The sequence below is a fragment of the Chrysochloris asiatica genome, unplaced genomic scaffold (genome assembly GCF_000296735.1).
Source record: "Chrysochloris asiatica unplaced genomic scaffold, ChrAsi1.0 scaffold00216, whole genome shotgun sequence".
Classification (NCBI taxonomy): Eukaryota; Metazoa; Chordata; class Mammalia; order Afrosoricida; family Chrysochloridae; genus Chrysochloris; species Chrysochloris asiatica.
The window spans coordinates 4,056,536-4,070,765 of record NW_006408734.1 but is presented as its reverse complement, the minus strand read 5'-3'; positions in this window follow the sequence as shown (position 1 = coordinate 4,070,765).

The following is a 14,230-nucleotide window of genomic DNA, read 5'->3' as shown; positions in this document are numbered from 1 at the left end:
GGTTTCCAAGGAGCAGCTGGTGAGTTCAAACTACCAACTTTGTAGTTCAAACAGACCTTTGGTAGAGTGCTTATTCTAGAGCACTAAACCAGGACTCCTTAGCAGTATTTTGTTGTTGTTGCTGTTGTGAAGTGCCATCAAGTCAATTCCAACCCATAGTGACCGTGTATAGGCTTTCTGAGGAGCAGCTGGTGAGTTTGAACCACTTACCTTGCAGTTCAGACAGCTTTGCAATCTGGCGTATTAATCCACAGCACCACACCAAGATTCCTATCAGTATTTAATGCTAGATATTTGCACTAATCTTGTAACTTTTTACTGCCTTTAGTAAAACCATCCTTACTCTGGTAGCGTAGTGGTTACGAATCGGGCTGCGAACCTTATGGTCAGCGGTTCGAAACTACCAGCCGCTCCGCGGGAGAAAGATGAGGCTTTCTACTCCCGTCAGGACTTACACCCTCGGAAACCCTGTACAGGGTCTCTATGGGTCAGAACCGACTCGACGGCACTTAACAACAACAACAATATTCTGTATTTTATTATCAGTTAATCTTGATTACAGAGTTCTGGTATGGAGCTGTGAGATAACAAGGTTGGTTTGAACCACAAGGTCAGTGGTTCAAATTCATCAGCCACTCCTTGAAAACTCTTATGTTGTTGTTGTTGTTATGCGCCGTTGAGTCGGTTCCGACCCATAGCGACCCTGAACAGGGTTTCCTAGGCTGTAAATATTTATGGGAGCAGAAAGCCTGATCTTTCTCCTGCAGAGCAGCTGGTAGTTTCGAACTGCTGACCTTGCGGTTCACAGCCCGATTCGTAACTACTACAGGGTCACCATTAGTCAGAATTGACTCAATAGCATTTAATAACAATCTTGATTACAGTGTTTTATCAGGGTCTTTTCCTTTACTAAAACAAATCTAAAAGGCTTCTGGATAACATTCAGAATCACTACACTACTAATATTTTCCTTGTAAGTTGTTGCTAAATGCTGCACAGTCATTTCTGACTCATAGCAACTCTGTATAGGGTTGCATGAAGAGGCTGGTGGGATTGAACCACTAACCTTGTGGATAGCAGGCCAGTGCATTTCCTATAGTGCCACTCCTGGAAGCCATTATATCTTCTTACCCAAATGCAAATTGTGTCCTGCCTCTTGTCCCTATGTTTCCAGATATGATATTCCTGCTATCTACTTGATCTCTCTTTTATTTTTTCATTGCCCATTTTTATCTGACTTTGAAATTTAAAATCATATTCTGCATACACTGATTATTGATGATATTCAATTTCTAGCACATTACTTATACAAAGGGTCAGTCAACTATGAACTATTGAAATAAACTAGCATATTGTTTATAAGGGAGTCCTGGTGTGGTGTCGGACTGCAAAGCCATTTGAACTGCAAGGTCAGTGGTTCAAGCTCACCAGCTACTCCTCAGAAACCCTATACAGGGTCACTATAGGTTGGAACCGATTCGACCGCACTTCGCAACAACAATTGTTTATAAGGCGCTCTGATAAGATAGTGGTTATGAGTTGGGCTACTAACTTCAAGGTCAGCAGTTTGAAACCACCAACCATTCCACAGGATAAAGATGAGACTTTCTGCTCCATAAATATTTACAGCCTTGGAAATCCTATGCAGGGTTGCTATTAGTCAGACCTGACTGCATTACACACAAACTACACCACAACCATTGTTTCTACAAAAGGCCAAGAAACTGTGTATCCTTGGTAGAAAATAGCACATTATTTATATTAAGTGCAATTAGTGACAAGAGAACAAAACATTACCCGGTCCTGCACTATCCCACATGACACTATGCTTGAGCCCATAGCTGCTGCCACTGTGCCAAATAATCTCATTGGGGGTCTTCCTCTTTTAAACTGACTCTCCAGATACCAAGCATGATATCCTTCTCCAGAGTCTAATCCCTCCTAATAATATGTCTGAAGTATGAGAGATGAAGTTTGATGTTTATGACTTCTAAGGAGCATTGTGGTTTATTTCTCCCTACAAAGATTTGTTTGTTCTCCTGACAGTACATGGTACTCTTAATATTAATTCTTTTCCAAGACCATAACAAAATTCATCCATTATTTTATGGCCATCCTGAATAACTGTCCAAATTTTGCATGCATATGACTATTACAAATACCATGACTTGATTCAGGTGCACTTTAGTATTCAAACTGCCATGTTTGCTCTTCAACACTGCAACAATCTTTTCTCCACTTATATAGATGTTGTTTTGGGTACAATGGTGAGGAAGTTTTTGTTATATTGAGATGCACCCCATACCAAAGTATGTGGTCTGTAATCTTCATCAGAAGTATGTACGTCCTCTTTGCTTTCAGCAAGCAAGGTTGTATTAATTTCATATATTGCAGATTGTTAATAATACTTCTTCCAAATCCTGATGCTGTGTTGCACTTCATATAATCAAGTTTTTAAGATGATTTGCTCAGAATACATACTGAATTTATATGTGGGAAGAATACAACCCTGGCACACACCTTTCCAGATTTTAAACTATTCATTATCCCCTGTTTTGTTTGAATGACTGCCTCTTGGTATATGTACTAATTCCACATGAGCATAATTAAGTGTGATGGAATGCCCATTCTGTGCAGTGTTATCCATAGCTTGTCATGATTCCAGGCCGTTGAAAGCGTTTACACAGTCAATAAAGCACAGGTAATTAAACTTTCTGGTATTCTCTCTTTTGGTCAGAATTCATCTGACAACAGTAATGATGCCCCATGTTCCACACCCATGTCTGAATCCAGCATGATCCTCTGGCAACTCCAAGTCAATGTATTGTTGCAACCATATTTGAATTTTTGTAGAAAAAATTTACTTGCATGTGATCTTAACTATGTTTTCCAATGATTTCCACATTCCACTGGGTAAGTTCTCACTGGAATGGGCACAAGCATGGATTTCTTCCAGGTCATGTACCTGCTTTCAAAATTTCTTGGCATAGATAAGTGAGTGCCTCCAGCGCTGCATCAGTTTGTTGAAATATTTCAATGTTCTGTCAATTCCCATAGCAGTGTTCTTTGCAATGCCTTCAGTTATCTTGTGCTTCTTTCTTCATTACTATTGACTCTTGATCATATGCTGTCTCTTGAAATGTTGAACATTGTCCATTTGATTTTTGTACATTGACTGTGTATTCTTTCCATCTTCTTTTGATGCTTTCTGCATCATTCAGTATTTAGTCCTAGGATCTTTCAGTATTTCAAGTTAAGACTTAATTTTTTTCTTCAGGTCTTCCAGCTTGAGAAATATGGAGCATATTCTAAATCCAGGTTTGTGCACATTTCATTATAATACTTTGTCTTCCTGAACTATACTTTGAAACTTTTAGTTTACCGCTTTTATCACATCCTGCCTTCCATTTTCTTTAGCATCTCTATGATGGAAAGTAAGTTTCAGTTTGTTTTGGCATTCATTTTGTTCTTTTTCTTCTTTTCTTTCTTTTTAATGATGTTTTGCTTTCTTCCTGTATAATGTTTTTAATGCAATGTCACACTCCTCTGGTACTCAGTAATTAGTGTCTGTGTTAAATCCATTCTTGAAATGAGCTCAAAATTCAGATGGGATGTATTCAAGGTCATATTGTATCTATCATGGACTTGTTTTAATTTTCTTCAGCTTCAGCTTGAATTTACATGACAAGTGATAAATTGCTTCATGGCCTGTTCCACAGTTTGTTTCTTCCTTTGTTTCCATCATTGAATCCAATCACCAGTTTATCAATACATCTTGTATGTTTGATAAATTTCAGACTGAAGAAATTGGTAGAATTCTTAAATTTCATCATTGGCTTTAGGGGTCAGTGTATAAATTTGAATCATAGTGATAGTCACTGGTTTTCCTTGTTGTCGTTATTGTTGTTGTTATGTGCCGTCAAGTCGGTTCAGACCCATAGCAACCCTGTACAGGGGTCCCAAGGCTGTAAATCTTTACGGGAGCAGAAAGCCTCATCTTACTACCACAAAACAGCTGGTAGTTTCGAACTGCTGACCTTAAGGTTTGCAGCCCAATTCGTAACCACTGTACTACCAGAGCGCTCCTTGATTTTCCTTGTAGCCATATGGAAATGATCCTATCACAGACAGCATCATACTTCAAGATAAACCTTGAAATGTTCTTTTTTATGACGAATGCAGCACCATTCTTCTTCAATTTTTTATCCCAGGTATAGTAATCGATAAGATTTTAAGAGTCAAAATGGCTTCTGTGTATTTCAGCCTGAGTATCAATCATTATGTTTTTCATTTCATTTTTTGAGAACTTCTACTCTTCCTAAATTCACACTTCCTACATTCCATGTTTTTATTATTAATGGCTGTTTATGGTTATTTCTCCTAATTTTTAGTTGTGTTTCACCAACAATGAAGGTCCAAAAAGTTTTATTCTTTTTGCATCATCACTGTCACCTCTACTTTAAGGAGGCAGCTCTTCCCACGTCATATATTGAGTGTCTTCCAATATGAAGGGCTCATCTTCCAGCACAATATCTAACAATAATTAGTTCATAAATGTTTCAATATTCAATATTTTGGTGCTGATTGTATTCTATTGCTATTTATGAGGATTTCAGTGGCTAAGCATTCTGAAATAGTTTGCTTCTTCTTCTTCTTTGTCTGTCTTAGTTTGAACTTCAGCTTAAACCTGATCACCACTAGTGTCCCCGATTATATTTATAATACTGGTTGCATAGCTTCTAGCATCAGAGCAACATCTAAGCCACCATAGTACCATAGTATGAGGAACTGACAGATGAGTTTTGGAATAAATTGCTGACTTGTTTTTCTATTTTTATAAAATTTTTGCTTTATTTAGGATGGGAGCAGGAATTGCCAACAGTCAATAAAATCTGGAATTAAGTGCTCTGAGAATTATGCTCTGTTATATTCCTTAAACTGGACAGAAAAATAACAAAAAGGAAACATTTCATAATATAACTTTCTCATACTCCCACCCCACAAAATAGAAGAAGACATTATCTGTTTTTTGAAGAAGATATAAGAAGAAATCATTGATATCTTTCTACTAAAATAGTATAAAGCCCAAAGTGATTCTATTAAAAAAAAAAAAAAAAAAGATATTTGTTCAACATATATGTAATGAACTTTCACTGTGTTTAGTCTAGGCTCTTGATATCTGTCCTCTTGGGGAAAAACTGAAATAAAACATACAATAATACATGCTATATATATTTAAAAAGAAGTTCCTACTATGTCCTGCTATAGATAATTATACAGTTAAGGTAATATTTGACATTGTAAACTAGGTGTATAAACTGCATGATGTATGTGTTTCCATAACAAATAAAAACAAAGGATCTATGGATGGGAATATGTCCTATCCATGGATATAATGGACCATCATTCGTCTCTCAGTCTGTTGTATTGTGGTGACTTGCATGTTGATGTGATTCTGGAAGCTATGCCACTGCTATTTTAAATACCAACAGAGTCATTCGTGTTGAACATTTTTCAGTAAAGCTTCCAGACTAAGACAGATTAGGAAAAAGGAGATTCAGACTATTTCTGAATATTTAGTCACCGAGAACATTGCCAGATTTGTCCCAGAAGATGCGTCCCTCTGGTTGAAAGACATTCAAAATATGACAGGGAAAGAGTTGCCTCCTCAAGTAGAGTTCAACATAATGAAATGGGTGCAGTAAAGCTTTTGTGACATTCATTTAATAATGGGACACAGAATAAAATGTGGAAAAATGACTGCAAACACCCATGGGAACATGGGATGTACTAAGTATCAATCTAGGAAAAATGGATGTTGTCAAAAATGAAATGGAATGCATAAAGATGGATATCCTAGCGATTGTTACTGTTGTTAAGTGTCATCAGGTAGGTTCTGACTCATAGTAACCATGAATAGGGTTTCCAAGAAACAACTGGTGGGTTTGAAGGACTGGCCTAGCAGTTAACAGTTTAGTGCTTATTGTACAGCACCTTAAATGAACTGGTATATGTCATTTTTAAATCAGACAATCATATGATGCTAGAAACAACAAATTGAAGAGTAATGGAATATAGAACATTTAAAGATCTACGATGAAAGACTGTGATAAGATAATACTCATAAACCTAAAAGAATAAGGACTGGCCAAGTGGTAGCATCGATGGACTCAAGCTTGGCAATGGTAGTGCGGTTGACCCAGGATTGGGCAGTGTTTCGTTCTGCTGTGCATAAGGTTGCTATGAGTCGGTACCTACTTGATGGCACCTAACAACAAAAGGAATACCAGTTAATACCAATGTTTTTCAAATTTACACACAAACCACTAAAATCAGTGATGATGAAATTGAAGAATTCTACCAACTTATTCAGTCTGAAGTTACCAAACATTCATTCAAGATACATTGAGAATTAACTGATGTCTGGAATGTAAAAGTTGGAAACAGAGGAAGGATCAATAGTGAAAAATATGGCTTTATGATAGAAATGAATCTGCATATAACATGATAGATTTTTGTAAGATCAGTGAGTTATTCTTAGCAAATATATTTTTAAACAACATAGAAGATGATTATAGAAATGGAGATCACCAAATGGAATACAAAAGAACCATATTCACTAAATGTGTGGGAAGAGATGGTGGAAAATCTCATTATTTTCTATCAAAGTAAGGTCAGGGTTAGACCATGGAACTATTGTGCATATACAGTTCCATCAATGGTACAACATCAGTTGTTCATGTGCAAATTCAGGCTGAAGCTGAAAAAAAAAATTAAAATTAAAATTACATGAAAGCTAAAATATGACATTAAATATATCCCACCTAAGTTTAGAAATCATATTAAGAACAGATTTTATGCAATAGACACTAATTACCAAAGACCAGAAGAGTTGGAGGATGACAACAAGACAACATATAGGTAGAAAGCAAAATGTCATTTAAAAGGAAAGAAAGAAAAGACCTAAATGAATATTAGAAGAGACTCTGAACCTAGCTCTTAAGTGTAGAAAAGCTAAAGTGAATGGAAAAAATGAAAAACTAAGAGAGCCGATCAGAAATTTTCAAAGGACAGTCCAAGAAGGCAAAGTCAAGTATTATAATGAAATGTGCAAAGACCTAGAGATAGAAAATAAAAATTTCAGAATATATTCAGTATTTCTCAAGCTGAATACTGAAGAACAACCCAAGCCTCCACTTGAAATACCGAAGGATTCAAAGAACAAAATATTGAATGATACAGAAAACATCAAAAGAAGATGGTAGGATTACAGTCACATGTACCAAAGGGCATCCTTGTCTGGTTTCTGTATGCAAAGGGAAGAATTTCAGTTTCTCTTCATTAAGAGCAATGGTGGCTGTTGGTTTTGTATATATGATCTTAATAATGCTGAGGAATTTCCCTTCAATTCCTACTTTATTGAGTTTTTTCATCAGGAATGGATGTTGGATTTTCTCAAATGCTTTTTCTGCATCAATTGATATGATCATGTGTATCTTTTCCATTTTTGAAATTTATATGGCAAATTATATGGTTGCTTTTCTAATATTGAACCATCCTTGCATTCCTGGTATGAATCCCACTTGATCATGATGTATTATTATTATTATTATTATTTTGATGTATTGTTGAATTCTGTTGGCTAGGATTTTGTTGAGAATTTTTGCTTCTATGTTCATGAGGGATATTGATCTATAATTGTCTTTCTTAGTGATGACCTTACCTGGTTTTGGTATAAGGATTATACTTGCTTCATAGAATGTATTCGTAACTTTTTCATCCTATTCCATATTCTGGAATAATTTGAGTAGAATTGGTGACAGTACTTCCTTGAATGTTTGGTAAAACTCACCAGTGAAGCCATCTGCTCCTGGACTTTCATAGGTTGAGAATATTTTGTTGACTTGATTAATGTTTTCTTCTGTTATGGGTCTGTTCAAATTTTCTACTTTACTCTGTGTAAGTTTAGGTAGGTCATGTTTTCCTAAAAATGTATCCATCTCTTCTAAATTTTCAAATTTTTTGGAGTACAGCTCTTCATGGTGTTCTGTTATTATCCTTTGTATTTTCCATTGCTTCCGTGGTGACATGACCCATGTGGTTTCTTATGTGTGTTGTGTCTTCTCCCTCTTTTCCTTTGGTAGGTTTGCCAATGGTTTTGTCAGTTTTATTAATCATTTCAAAGAACCAGATTTTTGTCCTATTGATTCTTTCTATAGTTTTTCTGTTTTCTATCTCATTTATTTCTGCTCTAATCTTTATTATTTATTTTCTTCTAGTGACTGTAGGCTTGCTTTGTTGTTCTGTTTCTAACTGTTGGGGATATTGTGTTAATGTATTAGTTTTGGTTCTTTCTTCTTTTTGGATGTGTGCATTTATTGCAATAACTTGTCCTGTCAGCACTGCTTTTGCCATTTCCCAAATATTTTGATATGTTGTGTTTTCATTCTCATTTGTTTCTAAGAACTTTGTGAGTGCACGTTTAATTTCTTATACTACCCAGTCACTTTTTAGTAGGATGTTATTCAGTTTCCATGTATTTGACTTTATTTCCTTGGTCTTCCTATTGTTGATCTCTAATTTCATAGTACTGTGATCTGAGAAGATGCTTGGTAATATTTTGGTGTTTGTAAATTTATGGAAGCTTGTTTTGTGGCCTTACACATGGTCAGCTCTGGAGAATGTTCAGTGTGCACTGGAAAAGAATGTGTATTGTGCTGTCATTGGGTTGAGTGCTCTGTACACATCTATGAGGTCAAGTTGGTTGATTGTGTTGTTTAGTTCCTCTGTATTTTTGTCAAGTTTCATTCTGGTTGTTCAATCCATTTTTGAAAGTGATGTATTTAAATTGCCCACTATTATTGTAGAATTGTCAATTTATTTCTTCAATTCTAATAGGGTTTGCTCTATATATCTTTGGGATTTTTCATTGGGAGTAAAGATATTTATTATGATTATGTCGTCTTGTTCGATTGACCCTTTAAGCATGAGATAATGTCCTTCTTTATCACTTATGCTTGTTTTTGTCTTAAAGTTCATTTTATCAGAGATTTGTACTGTTACTCCTGTTCACTTTGGAATGCAATTAGCTTGGTATATATTTTTTCCATCCTTTAACTTTTCATCTGTTTTTGTCTTTATGTGTAAGGTGTGTCTCCTGCAAGCAGTATACTACAGGGTCCTGTTTTCTTATCCATTCTGCCACTCTCTCTCTTACCTAGTGCATTTAATCCATTGACATTTAGTGTAATTATCAGTAGGTATGACTTAGTTGCTGTCATTACATTGAGTTTTTTGTGGTGCTGCTTGTTCTTTTGTTCTGCATACCTTCCTGTGCTGAGTTCATGTTTTTAGTGCTCTTTCTAGTCACTTTCTTCTTAGTTTTGATGTTTTCATATTATTCTTGGATCTCCTTTTCCTTAGTATGCTTTGAAGTATTAATTTTCTTCAAGGTTACCCTACGATTTACTAATTTTTCTTCCATTTGTGACAGTCTATGTTATCCTACAATCTACCTGACCTCCTCACCACCTAGATCTCTGTTACTATATGTTCCCCTTCTTTAGCATTGTCATTATTTAGCTCTTAGACTGACCTCCCAGGTTCTATGAATTTGTTGAAATTTTGTTCTCTTTTGGACTCTCATATCTTTCGACTGGGTTTCAGGTGGTGTTGCCATGCTGTCAATCTCTAGTTGTCTGTTCATATTGGTTTTCAGTCCAAATAACTCTCTTTATGACGTTTTGAATTACTGGATTGACTTTGACAAAGCCTCTTATCTTCTGTTTATCCTAGAATGTTTTGATTGCACTATCATATTTTACTGACAGCTTTGCTGGGTAGATGATTCTTGGTTGGCAATTATTTAAATGTCTCCCCATTGCCTTATTGCCTGCATGGTTTCAGCTGAGAGATCAGAGCTTAAAATGATTTGTTTGTTTTGTAAATAACATTTCTTTTTTCCCTGCCTGCTTTTAAGATTCTTTCCTTGTCTTTGCTTTTGGAGAGCTTGATTATAATATGTCTTGGTGATTTTCTTTTGGGGTCTATCCTTCCTGGAATTCATGCAGCTTCTTGAATACTTATCTTTTCTTCCTTCAAGATACTAGGGAAATTTTCTTCCAGAAGTCCTCAACTATATCCTCTGTTGATTTATATAATTCTTCCTGTTCTTGAATGCCAATAATTCATAAGTTATCCCTCTTCATGTTGTTCAACATGAATCTTAGACTCTCTTCAGATTTTTATTATCCTTTTTTCTGCTTGCTCTTTTATCTTAGCAGTATTGAGAGATTTGTCTTCCAGTTCACAAGTTCTGGCTTCTATCTCTTCAATTCAATTCCTTTGTCCTTTCAGTGTATCATCTATTTCTGATATTTAATTATTAATCATTTGGACCTTCTTTTGCAGGTTTTGAATTGTTTCCAATGTTATATCTATCTTATTTCATGGCTCTTGTTGCATTTTCCTGACTTATTCCTTATTTTCCTCCACCTCTCTGTGAAGCATTTGGATTTGTCTCAATATCATTTTCCTGATTTTCTTCTCAGGCAGATCCAAAGCCTGTTCTTCTAATGGGAATTCTATGCTTGCCTCTAGCTCATTTGTCTCAGTTACTTTCTTATGTTTCTGGACATGTGCTGAGATCTTTTCTTGTTTCTTTGACATTTTAAATAGTTAAATATGTTTTCAATGATTAAATGAATGTATGTTGCTGTATTATTAATCTTACTGAGTGCTTCTTTCTGGATGTGTTTCATAGATAGGCTTCCCTTTTGATGTCTTTTATTACTCAACTGTGAGTACTCTCAGCAATCTTGGCTATCTATGTAATATTTAACAATTGGTATTGGTTCGTGCCTGGATGGTAGTATATTATAGAATATGCTTGTAGCTTGTCTATATGGCCATGATTGCTGTCTATTCTTGGGTAATGTAGGGAAAGAAAGCTCCCACCCCAAGGAAAAAAGTAGGACCAAAAAGTCAAAAAACATGCACAAAAGTTAAAGTAAAAACTAAAAAAAAAAAAGGCAACAAAAATCCCTGTATCAAATTAATCTTTGCTAAGTAGATCAGTGTGCATGCACAGTGAAATCTTCAGGAGTGGGTGGGCTGTCCACTGGCACAGATACCCCCTCCAGTCACCGCCATGGAGATGCACAGACAGAGAATGAGAAATGATGGGAAGAATGATTGTTCACATTTTTTTCTCTGATGATCAGTTAGATCTCTCAGTATCCACAGCAACTTTTTTCCTTTAGTGTGTTTTTAACAGGTGTAGGGTTTACACACTAATCTTATATAAAGTAGTTGGTGTTGGCTCTTGCCTTTTATGTTGTGGTTTTTCAGGTGCAAATACAGCTTGGCTGTATGATGAGACTTGCTGTCTATTGTGAGATAAGGCAGGATTCAAAGCTCCCTCCCAACTAGGAGAGCCAACTTCAAGGCTAAATCTCACAGTCAGAGGTTATAACAATGCACTGGAGGATTAGCCTCTGGACTTGCAGCTGTGACTTTCAGCTACTTTGAGCATTGGGAAAACTGTACCGTGTGTGCAATGCGGGACCCTTTTTGGGTTGCACTCCCACCCATGTGAAGACACCTAGGCTGGGCCTAGAGGGTGTGAAAGGGCAAATTACAGGAAAAATAGTGAAAGAAGAAAAAGACAAAAGAAAAAAAATCACACCGCTTTTTGTAAGTCACTGGGTTGTTTTCACTCCCTAGCCGCTTGCTGTGGTCCTGCTCTCTGACCTCTGCCAAGACTGTGGGTCAGAGGCAGAGTCCCTATTGTTTCAGAAATCTCCATGTTCCTTCTTGCTCTTTTAGATTTCTCTGCTGGTAGGCCCCCAAAACTATTTACCCTTACTTTATATTGAATGTAAAGCTCCAGAACTGTCCCTGCAAAGTGTTTTCTCTGGCTTCTCTGAGCTTCCACCACAGAGACTTACCTGAGCCCCTTTTGCTCCCCTAGGGTTGTTTTAATTCACTATACTCATTAAATCTGTTTGTAGAGCTGGATTGTATGTATAGATATATGTAGAGCTGAGAAGCTGAATTATATGAAAAATGAGGAAAACTCATTAGCAAATATCCTACACAAAGTCATTGAAGCACTAAAGTAAGCCAAAGGAGGGTTAAAAAAAAAAAAAAAAAAAAAAGCCAAAGAAGGACTTAACAAAGCTGAAAAAGAACTAAACAAAGGCATTGTTGTTATTAAGTGCCATTGAGTAGGTTCCAACCCATAACAATCCTGTATAGGGTTTCTGAGGAGCAGCTGGTGAGCTTGAACCACCAACCTTGCAGTTCAAACAACTTTGTAGTCTGGCGCACTAACCCACAGCACCACACCAGATAAAAAGTCATAAAAGAGCCAAACAAAGCAAAAAACAAAACAAAACAAAATCGTTAAAGACTAACAAAGAAGAACTAAACAAACCCAAAGAAGGTTAATGCAATGTGTCTTTTGATTTCTTGACTACTGCTTCCATGAATGTTGATTGTGGATCCATAAGAAGTCTTTGATAACTTCAGTCTATTTTCTATTTATCATGATCTTATTTATTGATTTAGTTGTGAAGATATGTGTTGTTGCTTTTTTACATTGAGGTACAACTGATTCTGAAGGCTGTAGTCTTTGATCTTCATCAGTATGTATTTTAAGACTTCTTCACTTCAATAAGCACATTTTAGTACCTGTATATCACAGATTGTTAATGAGTCTTCCTCCAATCCTGATATATATACTCCTGGTATGTTGCTATAGGATCAACATTGGACTTTGAACCAAATAACTGGCAGTTCAAACCCACCAGCTGTTCCTTGGAAACCCTATATTATGTTGTTATGAGTCAGAACTGACTCAATGGCACTTAACAACATATATGTATATACACATATATGTAAAAATATTTATATCATATGTATAAAGTGTATATAATTATAAATGAAGAAAATTTTATGAAGTTTAACGAAAAATTCTGAACAAGTAAATTTCCCATGCTTAACCAATTCATAATGGGCAATGTGAAGCTGTTCTTCCAGCAACAGATATTTATAAAATATTTTAGGGAAAACTAATTACTCTCAGTTTCCCTTTTCACAAAGAATTGATGCATTTGAATTATGGTGTTGGTGAAGAACATTTAATCGACTGCTGGAAGAATGGACATATCTGTCATGGAAGAAGTACAGTCAGCATATGCCTTAGAAGTTAGAATGAATGGTAAGACTTCATCTTGTGTATTTTTGATAGTTTCTGAGGAGGGAGCAGTCCCTAGACATGGACATCATGTTGTGCAAAGTAAAGAATCAATGAAAAAGAAGACTATCCTCAGTGAGATGAAGTAACACTCTAAGCTTAAACGTAACAATGACTGTGTGATAGGCAGCATTCTGCTCATTGCTGACTCAGAGTCAACTTGATAGCATCTACCAACAACATGTTTCAAATTCATTACAACTTCATGTTTTAAATTGTCAATTTAAATAACAAATACAGTACTTAGTTGGTACCAATTCATGTTTCTAAATCAGGTATATGCTTGATGAATGTGACACACAAATGCTATATTTCTATTTGCAACATAAAGCAAGGCATGAGAAATAATGTATATAAAATAATTTTCCCAAATAATTTATTTTATTCAAATCAATGTCAGTCTAAATAATTTCCACAGCAGGTTGTTCTTTAAATTTCTTACCTAGTTGCAATCTTTCTTTTACTTCATTTGTAGTTAATGCCTTCGCCGCATCTACAGTGCACTTTTTAAAATTGAAAGTATATACTGCAGGGAGCAGAGACAAAAGATAGAAGTGAAATTGAAAATAAGAAGAAATAATTTCAAGCTAGAGAGGTTACAGAAAGTATATTATGTACTAGATTCTCTTGGTTAGCAAGAACTAACAAAATGTTATCTTTCTTAATGCCTATAAAATTATAAGGTGGGTATTACATGTTGCAAGAAATTAGTCACATATTTTATATTTTGCAACTTTAAAAACATATGTGTGCATGTACACAATATGCCATATTGTGTACATGCACACTTATGTGTATTATAAAAATCTCATAATACTCTGCTTTACCCCAACTCTAAAGATTAAATCTACATATTAAACATTATGTGCTTCACATATTCTTAACAGTCAAACCCACCAGCTGCTCCTTGGAAACCCTATACAGTGTCACTGTGAGTCAGAACTGACTCAATATCACTTAATAATAACAACA